Here is a 27,069-nt window from a genome sequence, read left to right on the forward strand (position 1 = left end):
TTCAGACGTGGAGAAAGCAGACTGTTCTGTGAGCAAGAGGGAGGGAAGGAGGGAGGGGAGACTTATTTCCGCTCTCTCTCTCTCTCTCTCTGCAAACACACACACACACACACACACACACACACACACACACACACATTTTATCTGTAGCCCATCCCCCCACCACACACAGGCAGCCTGCCCACTTCTTCTATTTCAATCAGTGCTTTTATGGAGCGCATGAGATGCATTCTGGCCACCTGCCATCATTTGAACTAAGGTCACCCCAGACTGCCTCTGCTTTACCGCCAGTGAGAGACCAGAGAGAAGTCACATAACACTGAGAAACCAAGCAAAAAGTACTCACATTTATCACCCTACACCTCGATCTGACCAAAACCAATGTGAGTAGGTTTATGTAATCAGCTCAGGAGTGTGTGGAGATCCTTATTCAACGTTTATTCAGAGATGAACTGTATTTATCGCTGCAGTAAAAGTTCTTCAGAGAAGGCTGCCCACTAGATTCTGGAACATAGCTGTGAGGATTTGATGGCATTCAGCTCTTATAACATAAGTGAGCTCATGGTATTAATGTGGCAGGATTAGCTTTGGATCAAAAGCCCCATTTCAGCTCATCCCCAAGATATTAGCGTTATACCCCACTAGCCAGCAGTTCGCATTTAGCATGGATGCTACACAAGCTAGGACCTCTTTGTCCACAGATGCATCTTAAACTAGCTAAACTCACCCAGTATAAAAAGTTGTTACCAAGCTAGTGCAGATATGAGTCGTCCTAATACAGGAGTGTGAAAACGAAGCATGTGTAAAATGGGTTTTAGCGTGCCAGCGAGGTGGAATGTGTGGTGCTCAGCGGTTCAGAGAGTGTGAGAAGGATATTATCAACCACACACACCCGTCTTGTTCGCACCAGCGTGGCAAAAGTGGCAGGAAATGTATGCACAGAATGTGAGCGTGTGCTCAGCTGCCCTCGGTGCTCTTTTCGCTTTCTTGGAGAGCAAATGTTTTCACAAGTATTATCTTTCCACTCATCACGAAACTAGAAGAAAAAGAAGGATCACATGTACGTGGTTGTTGTGTTATTTCTGACACTTCGGTAGTCATGCATGTATAGACAGGCACTAGCCTTGAGTTGGAACAAGCATGAGCAGTGTTTCTGCTATAAGAACTTTGATTCCCCTGGAGTAATGAAAGGTTTTTTTTTTGTTGTAACACAAACCTGAACAATGTTGTTGGTGATATGCCCACATTGTGTCATATACCCAGGGGAAAACTGAATGCTTTAAAAGTTGCTCACCGATGGCTAAGGACACGTAAAGGGCACATATTATGAAATATTAACTTTTTTAGCGCATTAGCGCCTTCATTTTGGGATCTGGAGTTTATACAAAATTCAACTGTGATATAAAACGATTTGTGGGCTTCAGACATTTTAGGATTGTCCCGCCTCTTTATCTGACCCTCTCCAATCACAGCACTGGACCTGTGTTTACGTGAGAGCACAAAGATGAGGTTAAATGGAACAAAACAGACACAATATGTGCAGAGAAATAAGGACATGGAAAAAAAACGGTGAAAACGAGAATGGAGAAGAAAGACAACAGAGTAAAAACGGCTAAAATCCAGAGCTTCGGCTCCTTGCTCCTCACTACTGTGTATTTGGGTAAGGGGTGAACTGTGATTTAAAGGAACAGGCGCTGAAACCAGTCGTTCTCAACAGGGCTGTTTTGACATGGTAAGAACACAGATGTGGTTTATGGTCCTTGTGGTGTTTTGACCAAATTGTATTCATTTGCATAAAAGTAGTAAGTCCAATTTAATCGTGATCCTCCTAAATCATCATTCATTCATTATCTGTAACCCTTATCCAGTTCAGGGTCGCAGTGGGTCCAGAGCCTACCTGGAATCATTGGGCGCAAGGCGGGAATACACCCTGGAGGGGGCGCCAGTCCTTCACAGGGCAACACACACACACACATTCACTCACACACTCACACCTACGGACAATTTTGAGTCGCCAATCCACCTACCAACGTGTGTTTGGACTGTGGGAGGAAACCGGAGCACCCGGAGGAATCCCACGCAGACACAGGGAGAACACACCACACTCCTCACAGACAGTCACCCGGAGCAGGACTCGAACCCACAACCTCCAGGCCCATGGAGCTGTGTTCCTCCTAAATCTCCTTTGGAAAAACACCATTGGACAAAACAGAGATATGAGATACTTTTTGAATGGTCAAAGTTGAAGAGATTCCTGTAAAGATGAGTGTTTTCTCGCCATGTCTGAGCACATTTTGAGTCAGAGGTCTCTACAAGGAGACACAATCGAATCCTCAGCGCCATAGAGTGGGTCCCCCACATGACAACGGCCATGTTTAATGTTGGTTTAACACCAAATCTCTGCTACATCCAGGCCACTGGAAGACTGCTTGAACCTTGGAGCCATCACAGAGTAAATCTTGTGCAGTAGCACTTCCCTCAGAGACACCGCAGAGAGAAAAGGGAACCGAATCTTCCCTGTACACTGTCTGTCTGAGACGTTTTTGACATTGCGTCTGTTTTTCAGTGCCTGGTGTGTACACCGCTGGAATAAAGTGCAGAAAGAGAAAAGCCCGTGTCCTCAGAGCCTCCTCCCCTCCCCCAACACCAAACAGAAGTCCTGGCAGCCTTGGGGAGCTCACAGCAGTAATACATCATCTATATTTTAAACCTGCGGGTGGAGAAGAGGCGGGGGAACCTCTATCTTAAAGACACAGGCAGCTCGCTGACCCAAATTCCTCTCATAGTTTGGAGAAGAGGCGAACGCAGAAATGTAGTATTGGGCTGTTGAGAGAAACCACCACAGCACAAACATAGATCATCTGAACACCGACACGGTTATATTTCCTTTTATTAAAACACCACCTGTGTAAACATTAACTGATGATCATATCAAAACTTTTATAACTAAAAAAATCAGTTTATAATGTCATCTGCATATTTCACAAAAATAAAAAGAGTTTTCTTATTGAAAAAGAATTGACCTGGCTTGGCTCACTCTTTGTGAGGAGTGTGGTGTGTTCTCTCTGTGTCTGCATGGGTTTCCTCTGGTTGCTATGCATTTCATCCCACAGTTCAAAACTGGCCTTTATGAAGAAAAAGACTATGAGAAACCTGGGTGCTATCAAGTGAACCAACCCCCTTTCCACAGCTTTTGAGAACCCAGGACACATCACCACTAGGGGGTGCTGTATGTCGGTGGAAATGCCGAATGGCTCCAAATTAGGTCCGCAAATAGGTTCCTCGCTGGTGGTAAAGGGCTATGAGGGTCCCAGCCACTGAAGTTGACCATGCCACACAGGCCTGGATGAAAGGGAGGGAGGCATCATGAAGGGCATCCAAAATAAAACCTGTGCCAAGTCGAATATGTAGATTGTAATCATCTGCTAGAGCTGTAAAAAGTCAATAAGGAAGACTGCGAGTGTTTGATTGCATTCAAACATGTGAACAATAGTGAGGTCTGGCACTGATATTGGATGATTACTTCTGGATCACAACCTCCACTCCAACTCATCCAAAAGTACTGGGTAGTGCTCTAGCACTCCAGAAAATGCAGTACTTAAACAGAGAGATTGCTGAGAGGATCTGCCAATGTTTAACATCGTACACAGTGGCAATATGCTCATGTGTGACTGCTCCAGAACATCTCGTATAATTTTTTATGTGATGTTCCCCGAAGGGTGTAATTATATAATATGGTTTTGAATGACAACCCTACTCTGCCGAGTCCTAAAGTCTAAAAGAACTATTACAAAATCTTTTTACAAACTCAGACACGGACAGTTGGAGGCTGGCAGATGACTCATAGCTCGGGCTGTTGGACTTGTCTCTTGTAAGGAACAGAGTCTGGTTCTCGGTTCTGAGCTCTGTGCCTGGTCGAGTTAAGCCAACAAGGTCATTCCCGGAATGGAGCCAGGTTATGACTGCAGAGTTTCCATTGCGCGTGAAGGAATAAACCAAATAAAAGTGTTGGGATTGTTCCATTGCTGGCAGATAGAACGCAAGAGAGAGCGAAGTGTACATTTCATTAAGGCATTGTTCTGTATTCCCCAGCTGAGGACCAGTTATTGCCAGAAATAAAATTGAAGAGCCTCCATCAAAAAGCAGAGTGAGCCCTACATCTGCTCATGACTGTGTTATGCAATTACATTCATCAGGAATACAGCAGAGAAACTGATTTTCTGAGAACACAAAGAGACACACACATACAAAAGGACTCCGCGACCAAGGAACCAATGGGAGAAAAGTAGAATATGGCTCCAGAGCGAAGACTTATTTCAGTCTCAGAATTTCCAGTCAAAACCACAATCATCCTGAACTGTGCTCTGTTATCAGATAATAACATGGTGTGTGTATGTGTGTGTGTGTGTGTGTGTGTGTGTGTGTGTGTGTAGCCCATCTCCAGAACTCCCAAATGTTTTCAGTCATCATCACATCTTCATTCTTTTCATTTTCTTGCTGTCTTTGTGTATCATGTGTGAACCTAATTAGACATTTTTACAGCTAATTTTTTTCCCAGTTTCCCTCCCTTGCTCTCTCCCTCTCCCTCTCTTATCCCCTCTCTATCTGGGCATCCCTCCTCTTTGCATAATTTGGCATGAGGTTAGCCATTGTGAGCATCTCTTTACTCATATAACAGATTCAGGCAGTTAGCATTCTCCTCCAAGCGTGCATTGTGTTAGTAGCAGTTTAGTCTCATGTTTGCACTCTCTAGGGAGAGTCTGGTACCGGTCTGGTAACTCTGACATGCAAAAGGACCAATCACAAGTCTGCTATTTGGCGTGACGTGTAGAAGGAAGCACACAGCCTCCAGTTTTGTGACATTATGTGATTGGAGGAGATTTAGCAAGTGGGTGAAACTAGCATCCATTACTAATATTAGCGAGAGATTACTGTGCTGTTTCCGTGAGCTACAAAAGTTTTTGTAATCCCTTGCCATAATTGTGACCTTTAAATGGTACATAATATGATAAAATCACTTGTTAAGTGCGTGTGTGTGTGTGTATCTGGAACCTACCAAGATACAAACTGTAATTAGTCTTTCCTGTCACCTAACTAGACCTGTCTTTATGTGAGAGAGACCCAAGGAGTGCAGAGAAATAAGAGCACTGAGTAAAAACAGAGAAGAACGCTCCTCGCTCCTCACTGCTGTGTGCTCGGGGTCAGGGTGAACAGCGAGCGGCTCATTATCATTTAAAGGAACAGACGTTCTGAACAGGGCTGTTTAGATGGGGGAGAACGCTGCTGTGGGGTTCGAGCCTTGTGTTATTTTGACGAAAAGTAGGTCACCCAGAAATGTGGTCGCTTGTGGAAAAGGGGAGAATACATCCCCTTTTTAGGTTGTGTGTTCAAGTCGTGATTGTATCTCTGGTGCACACATATATTCGCTTACAGTATGCTCTTCTAATAATGTCATACAACGCCAACCTGCCCCTCGCTTACCAGGTGCAAGTGTGGACTGTTCTAGAATAAAACCAAAAAAGTATGAGAGTTTTTCTTTTTTTGTGTTGCCTCATTTGGACTTGCTCTCTCTCTCTCTTTCTCTCTCTCTCTCTCTCTCTCACTCACTCCCTCTTTCCTCAGGGCTCGCTCACACATGAGAGTGCTGCTAAAATTTGTGTGACATTTCCTCTCCTTGCGAGGTTTAAAAATACATGAGTCATAGTGTGAGAGGAAGCTGACAGGAGACAGGAGGAAAAAATATCTGCTCTGAGCTCAGACCAGTGTCCGTCTCTCTGTCTTTTCAGGAGAAGATTCATTAGTGTTTATCTGTTATAGACAAGCATTGAGACACATTTTTTAACCAAGTGTGTGTGTCTGAGTGGGTGTATACACACACACACACATTTATAGGGGGCTTGGTTCGGACATGCCCTAATCGATGTCACAAAGCACACACTTCATATTCAGCCGATATACAGATAAACACATTTATTGATTCATTCGTCCTTTATAACCACTTCATCCTGTTCAAGGTTGGGTGCGGATCCAGAATCACTGGGCACAAAGAAACAACACACGATGCACAGAGCACCACACACTCACCCATTCACTCACAAACTCATACACTCACCCAACTGTTTGACTGGATTGTGAGAGGAAACCCATGCAGACAAGGGGAGAACACATGCAGAGCAACCAGAATGTGACCCGAGACGAGACCCGAACCCAAGGCCCGAGAACCCGGAGCTGTGTTGTAGGGAAACTGTTACCGTTCACACAAATCTACACTGATGTGTTTGCACACCCGTACAGCTCAGTCTTAATTGGTTACACTTCCTGCTTCTACAAACCCATTCAGTAATTTTCTGAGCTCTGAGCTCAAGGGTCACCAGTCCGGATTCCTAAGAATCACCAGCAGCTTCTCAGATAGTTTGATCTGAGCTGACACAAATGAAATCGTTTGTAAGAGATGAATTAAAGTGAGTTTTCTCAGCCCTGATGTTGTTGTAGGACGTCGTAGGTCAGCCCTGTTTTTATTGAGTCTTTCAAAGTCAGGTCATTTTTTCATGGACAACACACAAAGGCACGAACACACACTCTGAGCTGGTGCTTATGTTCTCCACTCCGCTCCTCCTCCCTGAGCGCTAGAAAATACTGTATTTACCTCAGCATTCCAGTCATTGCACTTAAAACCTCAGGGAGCTCAGGCTTGTCGAGGCAAGGCTCAGATCATAGCGAGATTGCCTTTGATGATTCAGAAGCGGCAGGGGCTGCATTCAAATCAGTTTTCCCCATGGGGAGGGGAGAACAGAAGGAACGGTTTGATATGAATACATATATATACCCCGCCGGCATCAAGGAAACCTAAAGCCGCTGCGAAAAAGCCAGGGTTCTCCAAGCGCATGTTCCAAGCAGAATGCCGTACAGTAACTCGTCCGTTTTAGATTCTTTCTGAAAAGCATAGCTAGCTCCTTCCATGCTAACAGCTTGTTCTGGAAACTAGAGTCTTTCTGACATGGCTGAACTTCGCTCAACCTTCTTCGTGTACTCATCCTCCTTCTTCTTTTTCTTCTCCTTCTTCTCTCAGTCTTCTCACCAGAGACCGTACAGCACAGAGCTTTCACATTCAAAAAGAATAGCTAAGCCTTTGATGAATTAGCGCGCTACATCAGTGGAATCCGGCCTCCCCTTAACCCGACCCTCCGAATAGCTCCGGATTTAAATTTGGGTGAGAGGGACCTCCACTCCAGCGCCAGCTGTATGGCGAGTCAAATGGATTTGTTGATTAGGTGTTTGAACGTGGCCCAGATGAAGGCAGAGATAATTGCGAGGGAAGATCAAAGAGAACGTGGCGGCGTGGAGATGCTGAACCCCTCCGCATTTATCTCTGAGATGCCAGAGCAAAACTCCCCTCTGACGCCTGCACATATTTATAGACATTAAAAAATAATGCTGTGCAGAAATAAACAGAAGGATTCACAGAGGCCATTTTGTAAGGGTTGATTTGGGAGCATACGTTTTATTCGCTTTAACTCCTAGTGCCCTTTATAGCTGCCGTAGGCACAAAGCAGCTTCACAGAAATCTGTGTCTGTGAGCAAGAAACCACCCTCAGAGCAAGTGCAAGCACAAAGACACACAAGAAGCACCTCCTGTGGTCCACACTGCGCAGAAAACAATAACACAACAAGAGCCAGAATCAGAATTAGAACAGGTATTGAAAGTAGTTCCTCCATTGCTGCTTTAACAACTGGGCTTTACTCTAGAGTAGGGTGACCAGACGTCCTCTTTTACCCGGACATGTCCTCTTCTTTAGACTTAACGTCCGGGGTTTTGTTTTTCTAGAGCTTACATAGAACTTCGAGAAGCGTTTCGTTCACAAACTAGTCCCGCCCTCTCCTACTCCGATTGGTTCGCTTGAGTGGGGAAGGGGGCGTGGTGAAGTAGCCTAAAATCTTCTGATTGGACGGTCTGACTGTAGAGCTACCGTTATTGGTCGATACCCTTCCCTGTAAACATTTAATTGGTCAGTCTGCACGTCAGTAGTCCTTGTTTACGTCAGGCAAAGCTCAGGTACCTACCCTCGTCTCGAGCAGCAACGTAAATGTAAGTTCTCGGATGAATTAAAAAAGTTTTGTGTAGCAAATAAAGGTGTAAAGGACCTAAAAGCACGCATAGGTTCAGCTAAGTATACAACGGCAGCGAGGGGCGTTACCTCATCACCCCTCCCCCCCACACACACACACATTTCTGTGTGGATTTGATGGCAATCAATCACAAAGCATTAGTGATATCAGGTGCTGATGCTGGGTGATTAGCTCTGATCACAGACGTCACCTCATTTACATAAGAAAACACAACTGGACTTTAACACCACTGTTGTACATTTCCACAGTTTGTACATTTAGTGACATTAAAGGACCTGTACACTGTAGAGTACCTTTATTTTGACAGATTAGACATTCATTGTGAGCTCTTAATTCCATTCCATTAGCATTGTAACTGATACCAGTTGATAACAGCGCATTTTGTGATATTTCACACACCCAAACCCCATGGAAACACATCCGCAAACAGCAGTCGTACCGTAGTGTGTGTGCACAACTGATTTAATGTTTATAATTGATAGAAGCCCTAATAAACTTTACAATACCTCTGCTTTTACACATTTCTAAAGTGCAGACAGTCGTCTTGGATTCTGAACTCCCCTGATTTTCTCAGTTGTACATTCGACTTGTGGGTGTGTTCCAGCTGCAGTTTCCTACTTAGAATGTAGAAAATCTAACATCTGAGTTCAAAAGGACTGCAGCTTCGGCCCCATGTGCTGCTGCTTTAGAGGGTCCCATTTCATTTTATATAATAAACCAGGGAGCCGTGAGTGCATCATTGTTTACACACTAAGGCTTCTATATTAGGACCTGGTTATTAACACATTACACATTAAACCAATCAGAGGAGCCTGTGGGGGTGGGCTCCAGAGGAGCACAGACTCTCAAAGTCCGCCCACTCCTCTCAACCCCCCACCACAATATTTACAGCTGCTGCACAGTTCCCATGACTCTGAAATAGAGTCCGCTCAACACTGGGGTTTTCTTGATGAACAGAGAACAGCTTTGGTGTAAAAAAAATGATTACAATCCAAAGGAAAGCAATGCAAACATACATACACACACACACAGTCTTTTGAAAAGCTGTGTGACATGTGACTGTGTGACTGGGCCCAGGCACCTAGGAGAGCTAACACTAGACCAGGGCTCTGGACTGTGAACTGGAAATTCTGATGTTTTCAGTCAGTCCTGCTTGACTGAACCTGTTCCTGAGGCTCTGTGTGTGTGTGGTGTATGTGTGTGTGTGTGTGTTGAGGGTGTATGTGTGTGTGTGTGTGGAGGGTGTTCTCTTTTTTGTGCCCTACATTTGATTTTTTTGGCAGCAAACGCCAAGGGTAAATCTCAGAAACCGAAGCCGATGTCTCACAAAAGCAGAAGCCTCCTTTTGGCACCTGCATGGATCGGCCGCATTAGATCTGCCATGTGAGAGCGGAGAGCAGTCAGATATTTTAAAGGTGGCCGTCGCCTTTTTCCTCTGAGACCATTAAGACTCCCATTACGCAGGGCAGACATCACACAGCAGAAGCTGAAAGCTGGCGATTTGCTGAATACATCCACAGATGTCTTGGGGGAGGAAAAATAGCTGCGCTAAATCTGATATTGGCCTGCCGCTACAAAAGCGATTTAATCTGTATTGCATCATTGAACATTTATTTTCTCATTATTGAAAGCCAGGAAGGAACCTATTTTATACATATATTAAAGCCATGATAAATGTGGGACTCTTTGAAAACCAGATCTCTTTATTCTGGTGTAGCATTGCTGTAGTGTGCTGTAGGGCATGCTCTACCTGCCTTGCCACAAATCGTACTGTACATCTACGGAATGTTCACCAAATGTACACCGAATGTTTAATCGTCACCATAAAGGGGACATCATGAAAAAAGGGTTATACATGGTAGTGCCTTTAGGGCATTAGTACATTCAGTCCGTCTGAAGGCCTGGAATACAGTGTAGTTCTGATATTGTGATGCTGTTCAGAGTTATTCCAGCTCCGCATTGGAGCTGCTCCAGCCACAATACTAGACCTGTGTTTATGAGTGTTTAAAGATGAGGTAAAACAGAACCAAACAGACACAACAAACACTGAGAAATAGGAGCATTGAGTAAAAACTGAGGGAAAAAAAGAGCAAATAAAGAAGTGAAAATGGTGTTCTCATCACAGTGGTGCAGCAGGTAGTGTCTCTTCAGGGACCTGTGGTGTGTTCTCCCTGTGTCTGTGTGGGTTTCCTCTGGGTGACTGTCTGTGAGGAGTGTGGTGTGTTCTCCCTGTGTCTGCGTGGGTTTCCTCCGGGTGACTGTCTGTGAGGAGTGTGGTGTGTTCTCCCTGTGTCTGTGTGGGTTTCCTCCGGGTGACTGTCTGTGAGGAGTGTGGTGTGTTCTCCCTGTGTCCGCGTGGGTTTCCTCCGGGTGACTGTCTGTGAGGAGTGTGGTGTGTTCTCCCTGTGTCTGCGTGGGTTTCCTCCGGGTGACTGTCTGTGAGGAGTGTGGTGTGTTCTCCCTGTGTCTGCGTGGGTTTCCTCTGGGTGACTGTCTGTGAGGAGTGTGGTGTGTTCTCCCTGTGTCTGCGTGGGTTTCCTCCGGGTGACTGTCTGTGAGGAGTGTGGTGTGTTCTCCCCGTGTCTGCGTGGGTTTCCTCCGGGTGACTGTCTGTGAGGAGTGTGGTGTGTTCTCCCTGTGTCTGCGTGGGTTTCCTCTGGGTGACTGTCTGTGAGGAGTGTGGTGTGTTCTCCCTGTGTCTGCGTGGGTTTCCTTCAGGTGACTGTCTGTGAGGAGTGTGGTGTGTTCTCCCTGTGTCTGCGTGGGTTTCCTCCGGGTGACTGTCTGTGAGGAGTGTGGTGTGTTCTCCATGTGTCTGCGTGGGTTTCCTCCGGGTGACTGTCTGTGAGGAGTTTGGTGTGTTCTCTCTGTGTCTGCGTGGGTTTCCTCCGGGTGCTCCGGTTTCCTCCCACGCTCTAAAAACACACGTTGGTAGGTGGATTGGTGACTCAAATAGTGTCCGTAGGTGTGCGTGAGTGAATGTGTGAGTGTGTGTCGCCCTGCAAAGGACTAGCGCCCCCTCCAGGGTGTTTTTCCCGCCTTGCACCCAGTGATTCCAGGTAGGCTCCAGACCCACCTCGACTCTGAACTGGATAAGCGCTTACAGACAATGAATGAATGAATTAATGAATTAATAAATGAGTGAAAATGGCTAAAACTCAGCGCATCTGCTCACTGCTCTTGATTCTCGGCGCCCTTCTGGAGCTTCATTCTCAACAGGGCTATCTAGACAGGGTATTCTTGTTTGTATGTTCCAATCCACCTTAAATAGAGCAGAAGTACCTTTTGCTTAGGTACCAGACTTTAGTAGCTGCACCACTTAAGGTGGAACTGAAAATGGAAACATTAAGCAGTCAAGCTAGTTTTGCTAAAGTTTATAATTTGCACTAGGAGTGTCATGCTAATAAACACTTGATATTTTCTGCATATCAAGCAGGATGTCATGTTTCTAAGGTGTTATCAAATCTGTAAAAGTGATAATTACTGAACATTGTGCAGCATGTTTCTTAATAAATTATTTGTCTAATGATTTTGGTAAAAACCATGAAATAGACCCACCCCAAAAACATTGTATCTTCTCACCACCTCTTGACCTTTTCTGGATCAAAAACTGAGGCCAAAATACCAGTGTATCCTTAGAGTACAGTACCATTATGCTCTTATCTACAGGAACTGAACATCAGACATTCGGCTTCCCATTCTAGTAACAGCATTGTACCTTTTTTTCTGAGAGTGTACACATTGATATTATGCGGGACTTTTCTCTGACAAACCTCTCTGGTTTAGAGGAGGCTGTGAGAGAGTAAAAGCTGCAGACACATTCAGTTTCGTGGTCCTTGGAGCCTGCCAGGTCCACAGCTCTCCTAGTTACTGCAGCAGTTTGGGATTGTCAAATATGTCAGGATGGATTAGGAGGGAAAAATGGCAGCAGAAATTAGAGGCGTCCTTGGCTGTGGCGCAGAAGCAGCGGAGGCTCATCATGGGCCTCTAATGAGCTCATGTCTTCCTGGAAGCCGGGCACTAATCTGGAAAAGCACACTTTCGCGCCGCTCTCCAGAATTTGCACAATTCTGTCTTTTACAAACAAAGGCTCACGTGCTGCAGGGAGAGGATGACAGCCCTGGAGTCAGCCCAGAAGAACCAGAGCCAATTAAACACCAACAACTGGCGCAAAAAGTCACAGCAGTCACGTTTAATCCTTTTTAGTGCACTAGCTCCACATGCATTTGCATGCTAACCTTGGGTGCTGGGCTCTGGAGGTGGGTCAGCAGATGAGGTAAACAGGTATGAGTCATGGCCGGCTGTCCGGCTCGGATAAGGTGTTATTGTGTGGCCTTGCCTCTGGCTAGGATTAGAGCACTGGTCACTGAATCAGCGCCTTGCTTGGTGGAGGGGTCTGTGAAGCGTGGCAGTGATGGACCGAGGCTGAATTGTGGGTATTTAGGGTAAAATAGCAGACCAAACATGTCCTAGAGGGACACTTACAAAACCTGTCTTAGTGTTCTCTTCTCCTCCGAGTCCTCAGTCTGTGTTTACAAAGAGACTCTTGTGAAATGAAAATTGGTTTCACATCATTTTTTTGTTATGCCGTAGCACTGTGCACTCTTTTTTATCAAATTTGATATAAGATCACACAGTTACCTCGGCACATGTTGACCTGAGGGAGGTACGGTGGAGCAGCAGGTAGTGTCACAGTCACACAGCTCCAGGGACCTGAAAATTGTGGGTTTGAGTCCCGCTCCGGGTGACTGTCTGTGAGGAGTGTGGTGTGTTCTCCCTGTGTCTGTGTGGGTTTCCTCCGGGTGACTGTCTGTGAGGAGTGTGGTGTGTTCTCCCTGTGTCTGTGTGGGTTTCCTCCGGGTGACTGTCTGTGAGGAGTGTGGTGTGTTCTCCCTGTGTCTGTGTGGGTTTCCTCCGAGTGACTGTCTGTGAGGAGTGTGGTGTGATCTCCCTGTGTCTGCGTGGGTTTCCTCTGGGTGATTGTTGTGAGGAGTGTGGTGTGTTCTCCCTGTGTCTGCGTGGGTTTCCTCCGAGTGACTGTCTGTGAGGAGTGTGGTGTGATCTCCCTGTGTCTGCGTGGGTTTCCTCTGGGTGATTGTCTGTGAGGAGTGTGGTGTGTTCTCCCTGTGTCATCGTGGGTTTCCTCCGGGTGACTGTCTGTGAGGACTGTAGTGTGTTCTCTCTGTGTCTGAGTGGGTTTCCTCCGGGTGACTGTCTGTGAGGAGTGAGGTGTGTTCTCTCTGTGTCTGCGTGGGTTTCCTCCTGGTGACTGTCTGTGAGGAGTGTGGTGTGTTCTCCCTGTGTCTGCATGGGTTTTCTCCGGGTGCTTCGGTTTCCTCCCACAGACAAAAACACACCCTGGTAGGTGGATTGGCGACTGAGAAGTGTCCGTAGTGTGTGTCGCCCTGTGAAGGACTGGCGCCCCCTCCAGGGGTGGGTTCCTACATTGCGCCTAGTTCCAGATTGGCTCCGGACCTGAACTGGATAAGCGCTTAAACAATGAATGACTGTTGAGCTGTCTTACTATGTCTGTCCTTGTGTACCATGCAGTGCTAACAGAGTAACAGCAGCTATATGAAAGCCTACCTACCTTATCTCTAGCTCCATTTTGTAGTGTGTCATGATTTGAAGCTACAGTTGGCACAATTCAAAACAGCAATAAATGTCCATTACATTCCTATGCTATCCTTGTAGCTCCAGCGCTAAATAAAAGGTCTCACCTGATCAGATTCCTTTGATGTAAAGGAGCAAACTGTATATTTCACCTCCCTATGGCTTTAATTGAACAGATTCGCTGGGTCTGATTTGGAAGTTACTTATTTTACTCATCGTAGACCTTGTTTACTCATGCACAGGGGATGAACGGATGAGCTAAGATGTGCTTTTTGATGTTACTGAGGTTGTTTTGTTGTAGCTGGTCCCCTTCTTCTGGAGCTATGTCTTATTCTTGCCCTAAAAAAAAAAACCAAAACGGCCATATTAAGGCCGGATGACATTCCAAACCACTGAGGAGGAGCAGCTGTCTCACACTTCCCTCCCTTCCCTTCACTCTCTGTAATGCAATAATTGAAGCCAGGGCTCTTACCCAATTGTGCAGTTCTTCAACAGCTGCTCTGTGTGTGTGTGTGTGTGCGTGAGTGTGTGTGTTGTTCACTATTGTATTTCAGGGAAATGTCATGGACTCTGTGACTGGAAAGTCCACATCAGACCACTCTCCTCACCCCGAGAGAGCGAAAGTCCCTCCCTGTTCCTCGTGTTGTAATCAGTCCCGTTCTCCTCCACGTAATGAAAAATTGACCTCCGGTGTCTGACCACAACACTCTCCCCAGAGCTCTCTCCTGCCGCCTATAAATATGAATCTGGTGACAGAAATAGCAGACTGATATAGAGTTTCTAAAAGCAGTAATGAGGAGTCATTAGAAGCAGGCGGAGAAGTGTCCAGTCTTTCCCCAGAGGCCTGACAATGGAATGAAGAGTAATGGCATATTGTGGCATTGCATTATGAAAGCCACAGGCAAGATGCACATGCCAGTGATGTCAGGTTTTGGTACACAGTTATGCAATTAATTGAAATGTCAGTTAAAGCCATTGCGAGTATTCCAGCTAACTAATCACATGCCGATCATAGTTACTCCATTTATAATGGTATTCCAGGGCTCCCTAGTGGTGCAGTGGAATAAGTGTCAGCCCTTTCATCGGGAGATCATTGGTTCGTTCCCCGGTAATGCCTCAGTCATTTGACGCCAGGAGTCCCAGAGAGCACAGTTGGCAGTGAGGGGAGAGTGAGCTATGACCGTGGAATTAACTATTGACAGGGTCCCTTTGGTGCTGTGGTAGTGGTTACTTCATTCATTCAATAATTCATTTTCTGTAATCACTGTTTATTGTTGTGGTGGGTCTGGGCACCAGTCCATCAGAGGGCAGCACACACCCAACCAGTCGCTCACGCCCTCACGACTTTGGACAAGCCACCCACACAGACACAGGGAGAACACACCAAACTCTGGGCACCCGGAAATCTGAATACAATAAATTGGAATATAGCATTTCAGGTGTTGAGCAATATTCCACTGGAGAATGCCCACCACAGACAGAATTTAAAAGCACAGAAAAAGCACATCAGATTCCCAAGTGGCCTCAGTTGTAACAGATCCAGCGTTTTCTTTTCAGGGCCAAAAATAAGTGTCTTTGAAGTTCAGTGTGTTCTGACTCTCCGTGAATGTGCAGTTTGTTTTCCCTTCTGTGGAATTTGCTGTAGCCGGAGACAGTGGGATATCTCTGCCCTGTTTTAGCATGACTCCGTACAGTCGTGTGCAGTGGTAAAACCCTTATAAGACACTCATTATAATTAGTGTATTACATTATACATGCATAATGCCAAGTGTCTGTTAAAAGGGGTATAAAGCCCTTTTCCAACATCAGAACAGTGGCGGATGCTGGTCTTTCAAGGAGGGGAAGCTCAATTTCGGCCTAAATCATAAAATGTGTGGGTTTATTTATACGTAAACTCTACCCTCCGTTCTTTTTTAAGAAAATGATCTGTGACCCTGTCGTACCAACAAGGCGTCTTTTCCAGGGACTTGACTAGTGTCCTCTCAATGGCCAGCAGAGCTAGGCTGCTTAAACGGCCTTGGCCCATGTGAAGTGTGTCCGCCTGTGAGTGCTTTGTGACGGTGGAGGGGCTCAGCAGCACCCGCTGGACAGAAACTTCAGAAAGAGTGATAGAAGTCAGTCTCCAAACACAAGCAGCTACAAAAAACCCACCAGAAATAGAAGCTTGATTTGTCGCTAGTCGTTTTTAACAAAGAAAATGCCGCTAAAAGGATTAAGAAAGTCTCTGGTTCAACTCAGAACAGAATGAAAATGTAATGCTCCCACGGATCTTTACACCAAAGGATCGCTGATTCGCTCATTTTGCTGTCAATCAAAAAGGGATTCAGCCTCAGACAGATCATCCAATCATCATGCAGAAGCTGAGCGTCCGGGCCGGCCGAGGCCAGCCCACTGCCCCATAGACCCCCAGAGACGCTGAGCGTCCGATGGGCGGGACAAAGCCCAGCATTTATTCAATGACTCGTCTCGTTTCGCTGCACTTCGCTGCTTCGCTATTGAACTCTGTGGACGCTGTTTAAAGCACCGTGAAGCTGCGGGAATGATTGAGAGGAAAGCCGCGTCTTTACCAGTGATAAGAAGCTGATTCTGAACAAAAGTTGAGCGCGTTGTAGTGCATATTTATTCAATGACATGTACACACAACAGTATATATTTGATCACTTATTTTTTGACATTTTAGGGGAAGCTGAGCTTCACTTGCAGTCTTAGAACAATCGCCATCAGAACCATACTTTTGTGATATTTAAGTGGCCGAATGCTAAAAAAACCCTTTGTGGAAGTGTTCCAATGTCAAGTTTAAAACCTTCTCTTTAAAGTGAAGGAGGAGCAAACCCTCTGTTGATAGTCTGGCCTTTAACACTGGATGAGCACCAAAGTTTGGCCATGTATACATCCTCTTGATGTGATATAACAATGTTTTTCGTTGAATGTGTTGGTGGTCTTAATGTTGTGGCTCATCTGTGTATTTAATTAGCTTACCATTAGAGAAACCACCGTGGGCAGAGAGGTCTAATAGTACCACCTTGTACAAGTAGCTTAATTATGTTGACCGTCATTGGGGGCCTGAAAAAAAAAATGACTGCAGTCCATTAAGGTCCACTACACCACCTCCACTATCTCCAAATCCTCAGCTCCCCCATCTAGAGCACTCCATCTCTGTCAGCGTGAGTTTAAACTCAGCCTCTGTTTCCACTGGGCACTATATACTGCAGCCCAAGGCAAGACGATGCTGGAGAACAGTGCAGAATTTCATAATCACCATCAGAGACCACTGTGCACAGCAGGTCTGTGGAAAACCTGAGAGATGTTTTTCTGCGCTGTTTGAAGCCCAAAAACACAGCAACGTTCAGAGCTCTGAGCGTAGTATCAGCAACAGCAGTCATTATTATTATTTCACGATCATTTATCATTCCTTTATGAATCTCGGGATATTGGCCTAGCCCCCCCCATTACCCATATACATCGTGCCTTACAGGGAGAACCAGACGAGCACAGATATTTCCACAGATAATCTCCCCACAGGCCATACCTCATGCGGTGAGTTTTACAGAATTAGAATTATGGATCATTTAAACCCTCAGTCGCGCTGAATATCATCCCAAAAACAGCCCCTCAAAAGGGTTAGTTCACAGAGGAAGGTTTTGTAGCGATTCTCTTCATCCATTTGTCATGACAACAGATGTTATTTTAGTTTCAAATGACGCAGAAATACAAATATAACATACATCTTCAGTATTTCATCTGTTATTGGAAAAGTCACGGATGGACAGGGAGACCTGAGCTGAACGTTTGATGAATGTAGTAGAAACTCTGAATTCTGCATATGGCCGGTCAGACCAAATAACATTAATTAATTCATCCAGTCCTTCATTGTCTGTAAACACATCGTCCTCTTCAGGGTCGTGGTGGGTCTGGGGCGTAGCCATAACCATTGGTGACAAGGCGGGGCCCTAGATAATCACAGCATCGAATAACATCAGGAATAGAACGATACATAACTAAACCTACTGAATATATAATGAACATAAACAGTGAAGCATGCAAAAAAATCCAAAAAAATCTGTTGGGGCTCTAATAAGCTTAACACTACAGATAAAATCAAGTTTTGACGGATGGGTTTTAATTGGTCATTGTGGGTTTCACAGTGTAAGGCCTGGCTATTTTCTATAAAGAAAACGTACCTGAGGGTGACCAGACGTCCTATTTTACCCGGACATGTCCTCTTTTTAAGACTTAAAAAATGTCCGGGCGGAATTTCACAAACGTCCGGCATTTTGTTTTTCTAGACCTTACATAGAACTTCGAGAAGTTTCGTTCACAAACTAGTCCCGCCCTCCCTTACTCCGATTGGTTCGCTTGAGTGAGAAGGGGGCGTGGTGAAGGAGCCTAAAATCTTCTGATTGGACGGTCTGACTGTAGCACTACCGTTATTGGTGGATAACCTTATCTGTAGACATTTAATTGGTCAGTCTCACCCCCCGGAGACGTGTCCTCTTTTTCACCATCTCAGATCTGGTCACCCTATTCTACCCCAATTTGCACAAGTGAAGTGTGTGTGCTAATTTGGTCAAAATACCACAAGGAGCAAGCATTACAGCGGCATTCTCCTCCTGATTTCAGTGATTGGAAAGACTTAATCACGAGGCAATTCTAAAGTCTCTGCACCATACGTTAGAAACAGAGTGTCAGTGTGTCACTGTGTGTGTGTGTGTGTGTGTGCCTCAAACCAGATCTCAATATGAATAGTAAATGCCCTGAAAAACTGTGTTTTCCCCCAAAGTATGTCCCCTTTAAGAGTGTAAACACATTACTAGTTTAAAAAAAATGGTCTTGAAACAGTGAGTATGTTTTGTTTTGGCTGCACTCAAAACACCCCCCCCCCCCCATATCTGCATCAGTACAGAAATAATACATGCTAATGTTTTCAAGAGCTAATGGCCTCTAATTTTAGTGCACTGTATTTCCCCTTCGTGTTTCTCTGCATCAGATAAAGTTTTTCTTTTCATGCAAACTTATCTTAGAGGCAAGCTAGAAAACCCCAGCCTGCCTCCTTTAATCTTGCATCAGGCCACAGGAAATTTGGCACATCTCACTTCGTTCCACCCATTCCTTCAGTCAGGCAGAGTCAGTCGTCCAGAATCTATGTCGAAACACAACAAGAGGCTAGGAGTTCTGGAAAAAGAGGAAATCTGAGACTCTACTCAGCCGTCTGCATAAATCAATGTGATTGCCCTCCTTCTGTGAAAACGTTCTCATAGTGGTTTCATATATTATCAGCAATCACTGACTGAAAACTAGTCACCAATAATCAGACTCAAATCAATGGCACATATTCAGCTTCTGAAACAAACAGAACTCAATTTAGCAAACAGGAACGACTGTGAAACCCTTTACAGTCTGGCTGGAAGGAAACAGCTCTCAGGGTTAACTGACAAGCAGTGAAGAGTGACACGTTTGACTGGATGAGGATGGTTCTAGCCACTCACTTTCAGTGATAACAGCAGGTTTGAAAGGTGACTGTACAATTCCACTTAGGACTGGTAAGTAACCGATCACTTTTACTCACTTTGCAGCTGTTGCTAACTGTCTACTTCAGCACAAACAGAAACAGAACAGGGATTCATTAACACACATGACAGGGTGAATGTGTGAGGGACTGGGGGACTGTGATGGACTGGAGCCATGTCCTGGTTCTGTTTCCTGCCTTGCACTGTTGCCTCTCTATCTAATAGCGAGTGTGTGGTGAGTGTACTCTCTCACATTGGCTGCAGTTGCATCATAAATGTGAATGCTGCAGACTGGTGGTGGATGAGGCGACTCCATCATATTCCACTGAATATAAAGTGCGTTTGGGGGTTTAGAAAAGTGCTGCATAAGTGCAGGTGAGTGAGTCAGAATGGTAAGCTATGACAAACCGAAGAATAACCGATGTACAATATGGTTTTGGTGAATAAAAGCCATTTTCAGGCGGAACGGCACGTAACAAAAGCCTCACTCAGTCCCTCCACCCAACCATCAACCATCAACCAGGAGACAAGGGACAGAAATATCCTTGTGTGGACGGTTTAAGAATGTGTGGACGGCTTCATGCCGCACTGGAGTGTAATTAGGTGGAAAAGCATTGACCCCAGAGCAGAAATGGAAGGCTAGGACCATCGCAAACCCAATTCTACTTCTCCCCCAGGCTTCTGCTCCCTCTCCACTCAGCAGGAAGACATCTTGCCCGCCTAATCTCCCTCTGCCCCAGAGCGCACTCAACATGTCTGCCAGGGTTTCCCGCATAGTCTGAGATTCCCGCTCAGTCTACAGTCTTGCGCAGGACTTCTGCGGTCCACTCTGCAGAGGCCTAACGCAGCACAAAACATTAACCACACATAGTCAAGGTCAAGTCCTAACTGCGGATGTTAAATAATAATCTACTTCAAATCTGAAAAGTGCTTGTTGAAAAACCAGGGTCCTAGTTTCTAGGGTTGGATCCTGTCGTCAGGTCAATGTCTGTTAGGAGTGAGGTGTGTTCTCGCGGTGTCTCTGTGGGTTTCTTCCAACACGGTCCAAACACATATGTTGATATGAAGGCTGGTGGTGTGTAGGGTGACCAGATCTGAGATGGTGAAAAAGAGGACACGTCTCCGGGGGGTTGGACGACTACTGACGTGCAGACTGACCAATTAAATGGTCAGAGAAGGATATCGACCAATAACGGCAGCTCTACAGTCAGTCCAATCAGAAGATTTTAGGCTACTTCACCACGCCCCCTTCTCTCTCAAGCGAACCAATCGGAGTAGGGGAGGGCGGGACTAGTTTGTGAACGAAACTTCTCGAAGTTCTATGTAAGCTCTAGAAAAACAAAATGGCGGATGTTTGTGAAATTCCGCCCGGACTTTTTTTAAGTCTAAAAAAGAGGACATGTCCGGGTAAAAGAGGACGTCTGGTCACCCTAGTGGTGTGAAATGTTTCCACAGGTGTGAATTGGTGAAATTCGCCCAGTAAGTGACAGGGTGAGAGTGTTGTGCCGGACCCACCACAACCCTGAAGTGGATAAGCGCTTACAGACAATGTATGAATGAATAATAATAGTATTTATATGTCTGGTAAAAAAACAAATGTTCCAAAGTGTGTAAGGGACACAGTGAGAATAAACTACGTAGTTTCCTGTTGTTTACAAAGGGTCGCATTGCATAAGCACATTCAAAGTTAGAGTCAGCAGAGACTCTAATGTGCTCTGTCATACTTAATGGAAGAAGATACACATTCATTTCTCTCTCTCTCTCTCTCTCTCTCTCTCTCTCTCTCTCTCTCTCTCTTCACTTCAGACTAAATCCATGGTGACCCTTACATCTCAGCATCAGAGATTCTACATCTGTCCTCAGGAGGATAAATTAAGAGGTTACATTCTCACCGTGGGCAGCCGTGATGCGGATACATTACTGAGAGAGCTCAAAAAATATGGCTTTAATTATTTTCCATTAACCCTGCCTTACTTCCCAGCTAATTGAATGCAGATTCCAAAATAGAACACGCTCTGGGCTAAGCTAGACCCCCTCTGCATCCCTCTCCATCCCTCCACCCCTCTCCATCCTCCCCACCAAGAATCACACACGTGTTTCCCTCTGATGTGTTCCCAGCATTCATAACACGCCAACAGCGTACACTGGGGAAACAACAAGGCAATAACAGAAGCATTCTGAGACTTTCTCTTTTTTCATTTTCACCCAGGTTTCTTCCGAGTATTAATTGTTGCCAGCACTCACCCGCTGACCGGGTCTTCCCTTCTGTCCCAGTGGAACGGGCCCTCAACTGTGTTAAAAATAAAGATGCTGAAATAGGTTCTTCGAATCAATATTACAGGTTCCTTAAATCCCTTTTTATAGAGAGTATTTTAAAGAGCTGTTTGTGTAAATACAGAATATTTAAAGAGCTACCACATTATGTTAGCAAGGGTGTTTTAACTAGAATTATTTGTCCAAGTCCAGAACTAAGTAGGCACAAGTGTTTAAGTGTTTCACAGCTAATCCAGGCCGAATCAGAAGATTCAAATGAAAAGGAATATCAACGTTGGTTAAAAGACTACACTGACACCCTAGACGTCAAAGCAAAAGGTGTAAACAAAAGATACACAAAGAGGAAGTCACAACAGATTAGACAGATACTGTTGCCTAACTTGCCTAACGATAACATCCAGTGTGAACCACACGTAGTCATGGCTGGACTGAGCGTGTGGATGTTGTGTCTGTTTTGTTTTGATCTGTCTGGAGCTGTAGAACAATGACCAATGAGGAACAGCATGTTTTAAGCCTTGTGCAAGAAGGTCGCCTACACTATACCACCAATTTTTGAGACAGCTTACCAAACAAAATAGATGGTGAAGTCATTCATTCATCCATTATCTGTAACCCTTATCCAGTTCAGGGTTGCGGTGGGTCCAGAGCCTACCTGGAATAATTGGGCGCAAGGCGGGAATACACCCTGGAGGGGGCGCCAGTCCTTCACAGGGCAACACCACACACACACACACATTCACTCACAGACTTACACCTACGGACACTTTTGAGTCGCCAATCCACCTACCAACGTGTGTTTTTGGACTGTGGGAGGAAACCGGCGCACCTGGAGGAAACCCACGCAGACACAGGGAGAACACACCACACTTCTCACAGACAGACACCTGGAGGAAGCCCACACAGACACAGGGAGAACACACCACACTTCTCACAGACAGTCACCTGGAGGAAACCCACACGGACACAGGGAGAACACACCACACTCCTCACAGACAGTCACTTTCACCCTAGGCCTTACTGTTCTCAGTGGTCAGGTACACGCCTCTAAAACACACGTCCACTCACAGGCTCTGATGTCAAACTGGCTTGCTATCAGCGCTAGCACATACCTTCCTTTTGTTTATGCCTGTATGACACACGAAACCAGGGGTGTATTTTTATCCCGTTGTGGATCCTACCTTGTGAAGCAGGCTAGCAGTCTCTGCCATCTATTATTCATGTGGTGGCAGCGGATGGAACAAAAGGCGCGTCGCTTTTGAGGTCACTGCGAGCAATGGCAGGGGAAGAGATATCAAGCAATTTGACAGTATGTGGCAGGCAGTTGGCTGTCTGATTCGGCTTTGGTCAATCAGGAGATCCTCTCTCCAGCTGTCGTAACTCTCTTTTTCTATCTGGCCATTCATGCTTGACTAATTTGCTTTTCGTCTATGGCTTTTGCCGCTGTTGCCACCGATAATTCTTGGGAGAAGCCACTGATATGTGAAAGACTGTCAGTACATATTGGACATCCTCGTGTTAAGAGGCCCGGCAAGGAAAAGAGACTCTGTACTTAGTCTCCAGCATTCTCTCTGTGTTCTCTCACACTCGGAAGGCAAGATGTAAACCAACAGTAGCAGAGAACTCTGGTAGCTGGCCATGGCAGGCTCTCTACATTAGATCAGCGCGAGTGGAGACAGGTGGGGGGATTATGATGATGACATGCCCACTATATTTTATGTTCGTCTGTTCTAAAGCACCACCGATGACCACTGCGGTACATCGCAGAAGCAGGAAAAAGGAGGAAGCAGGAATGAGTCAACACACGATGCCTAAAATTTCTGCAATGGTAGGCCCCAAAGACAGTGAGTCATATTTAGCTGTGGCCACTGACTGTTGAATCTGCACTGAAGTCATTTTTCCAGTGGAAGCTTGGGAAATACGCAGAGCAGAGGTTCAAGACGTATCTGTCTGATTGGTGTCAGAATTGGTAGACATCACTGCTATTGTAAAACATGAAGTTGACCAACGGCATGTTGTACTTGGACCTGGACCAGCATGTTGTACATGTACCCAATGCACGCTCATAGTAACCAGTCATTTCCTATGGACCACACCCATAAAGACTAAAATGGAGAGGTGAACTGAGTTCAGGGTGGCTTTGGAATGCGTATATATCCCTCCCCCAGGCAGTGGGGGCAGGTTTGTCCAACACAGAAATCACGTAAGTTCCCAGGGTATATATAGGGTTAAGGGGAGGAGTTACTCCCCTGGTACTACTCCAAAAATTAAATAATAGGTACTGCACAGTAACTTGTTTTATTGAATTACCTAGCAGTTATCAAACTAATCCGTAAAACCCTTTCAAAATTTCTTCAATTTAGGCCTCAAAAAAAACGAGTCACACTTACAATAGGTTTGTAACTCTCTGTTGTGTCTTTAAACTGAATTTTTAGAAGTATGTCTTCAGTCATTCTCAAAATTGGCAGACAACATTGCTATAGGAAAATGTGAAAATGAGTAACAGCACATTCCACTTGAAGCTGTTTTACTGTGTAAAATATCCATTAAATTGCACCCCATATTTTCAGTTATTATTACATCGCTGTTCAATATTTCTTCAGTGGTAGGTCCCAAAGAGAACGAGCTGTATTTACAGTAGCTCTGGCCTTCTGTTGATTCTGGACTGTAGTCATTTTCCAGTGGAGGCAGTGGGGGAAAATGTAGAGCCGACACATTAAGCACTAATATTTCCTGCCTTCTTGTATCTACAAGACTTGGACAGTTGTACAACAGCAACTCAAGGAATTGCAGATTGGTGTGTAATAAGCAATCATAGCACGACAGGTCCTCGTTGACGGTTTTCTATTTGTCCAAAGGACAGAAATGTAATAAACCAAAATGTCAGACTTTACACGATGCTCTCCTGTGTTTGTTTATTCAGTTTACAATCTGGAATTGTGGCACGTACATACACACACTGACGCAATGCACGTGTTCTTTCATTACCGCAGTATAGCACCGTCATGTATCATTGATCACAGAACAGTCCCCACTTCTCTCCAGTGTCTGCCTTCTCTTTTTGTCCAGAGTCTTTCTTTTTTTCAACTCAAAGCCACATAGGAGCTTACACACTCTCATCTCCAGTTAAACTAGGTCAATGCAGAAGTGCCATCTGCAGAGACTTTAGTTGGTGGATACATTTAGCTGTGGCTCATCAGTCTGCTATTAAAAAGTGAAGAGTGGGTCTTTTGCTTCATCTGAGAACTGTTATGTATTTATTGTACTACTGCTTCCAAAAGAACCATGTATGAAAAAGAGATTCAGGAGGTTTGTGAGTGTGAAGAACATTTTTTTAAGCTTCTACGAGTTCTACCATGGCCTGAGGAAATTGTGCATTTGAGAATTTCAACGTTATGTTGTTGTTCTTTTGGCATAAAACATGGAGAAAATGGCAAAAGCTTAATAAAATAAGTGATGTGGGCTATAAGCAATCACGCCATATCCAAGTAATCTTAGCTCAGTTCTGAACACAGTCACATTCCCCCTAATTACACAAATACATGTTAAATTATGTGCATCTAGATTTGGATTTGAACGACAATCAGGTGAAAAAGCAGTGTCCCCTCAGTCACACTGCTGCCGCGAAGCTAACAGAGAGAGGCAAACAGAAAGAGACGTGGCACTCTTGGCTAATTTATTAAATTAAAAAAGTGTAGAAAACACAGAAATATTCCACTACATCCTCAATCTTGAATAATAGTTATATAATAGTCTCAATTTCACTCAGTGGAAGTAACTTAGCAAATGATAATGAGTTTAGCTTAGCATTAGCATTAGCGTTAGCGTTGCTATAGCAGTTTCCATAGCAGTTAAACCGACTATGCAAACAGACACTAAACAAATATTTTAAGCGATTTACATCTTGTACAACAGTATCAACACTTCTATCTAGATGAGCAAAAATGCAGACCGACTCGTTATATCCTCCATCACAGCACATCTGTGTGTAGCTATCTGTCAATGAGTAAATAACAATGTGTTACAAATATCAGTGAAATCTCTCAGAATTAAAGAACTTTTTATTAGATAAAATCTAAGTGAACAGTTAGCAAAACACTAGCAAGCTGAAGTTAGCTTTAACTGTTTAGTTACTCCAATGATGCAGCTCAATATTTCTTCAATGGCAAACTTCAAACAGAAAAAAGGCTACTTTCACAGCAGTGTGATTACTGTCAAAATTAGCTGACTATAGCTGCTGCTGAAAAGGAATATTCTACTCCCACTTGTTTTGTTACATAAAACATCTATTACATTTTATCCCATATTTGCTTCAAATAATTCAAATCATGGTTCAATATTAAATGTATTTATTATCTTTTTGAAAGGCGGGGGAATGAAACCTGTCGTATTAAACGTCTACAAAAGGACTGACCTAGTTTTCAAACTTTAAAGAGGTTTACACAATAAAATGTCTTTTAAAATGAAGAAAACATCCATGAAAAAGGAAAACTGTTTCTTCAATGGCTTTGCACAAAGCACCCTTTCTCGCGCCCTTATTTATAAAAGTGTAGATAGCTGTCAGAAATAAGATTTATATAGAACTCAGAAGAGGGGCGGCACGGTGGTGGAGCAGTCACACAGCTCCAGGGACCTAGAGGTTGTGGGTTTGAGTCCTGCTCCGGGTGACTGTCTGTGAGGAGTGTGGTGTGTTCTCCCTGTGTCTGCGTGGGTTTCCTCCGGGTAACTGTCTGTGAGTAGTGTGGTGTGTTCTCCCTGTGTCTGCGTGGATTTCCTCCGGGTGACTGTCTGTTAGGAGTGTGGTGTGTTCTCTCTGTGTCTGTGTGGATTTCCTCCGGGTGAATGTCTGTGAGGAGTGTGGTGTGTTCTCCCTGTGTCTGCGTGGGTTTCCTCCGGGTGACTGTCTGTGAGGAGTGTGGTGTGTTCTCCCTGTGTCTGCGTTGGTTTCCTCCGGGTGACTGTCTGTGAGGAGTTTGGTGTGTTCTCCCTGTGTCTGCATGGGTTTCCTCCAGGTGACTGTCTGTGAGGAGTGTGGTGTGTTCTCCCTGTGTCTGCGTGGGTTTCCTCCGGGTGACTGTCTGTGAGGAGTGTGGTGTGTTGTCCCTGTGTCTGCGTGGGTTTCCTCCAGGTGCTCCAGTTTCCTCCCACAGTCCAAAAACACACGTTGGTAGGTTAAATGGCAACTCAAAAGTATCCGTAGGTGTGTGTGTGTGTGTGTGTGTGTGTGTGTGTTGCCCTATGAAGGACTGGCGCCTCCTCCAGGGTGTATTCCTGCCTTGCAACCAATGATTCCAGGTAAGCTCTGAACTCAATGTGACCCTGAACTGGATAAGCGCTTACAGATAATGGATGGATGGATGGATGGATAGAACTCAGAAGAGGCACAGTTCATCTGAGGGTATATTTCTAGCCTCAGTATCAAACAGCAAAAAAATTCAATCATCCGGCCATGAAATTAATTACACCCCCACCAAAGCTTGCTCAGCACAATCATGTGTGAATGTCGTAATGTGTCCTGTTAACACTATCAGTCTGAAGAAGGTGTTAAAAC

Source organism: Hoplias malabaricus, chromosome 16 (genome assembly GCF_029633855.1).
Source record: "Hoplias malabaricus isolate fHopMal1 chromosome 16, fHopMal1.hap1, whole genome shotgun sequence".
In the NCBI taxonomy this organism is placed as follows: Eukaryota; Metazoa; Chordata; class Actinopteri; order Characiformes; family Erythrinidae; genus Hoplias; species Hoplias malabaricus.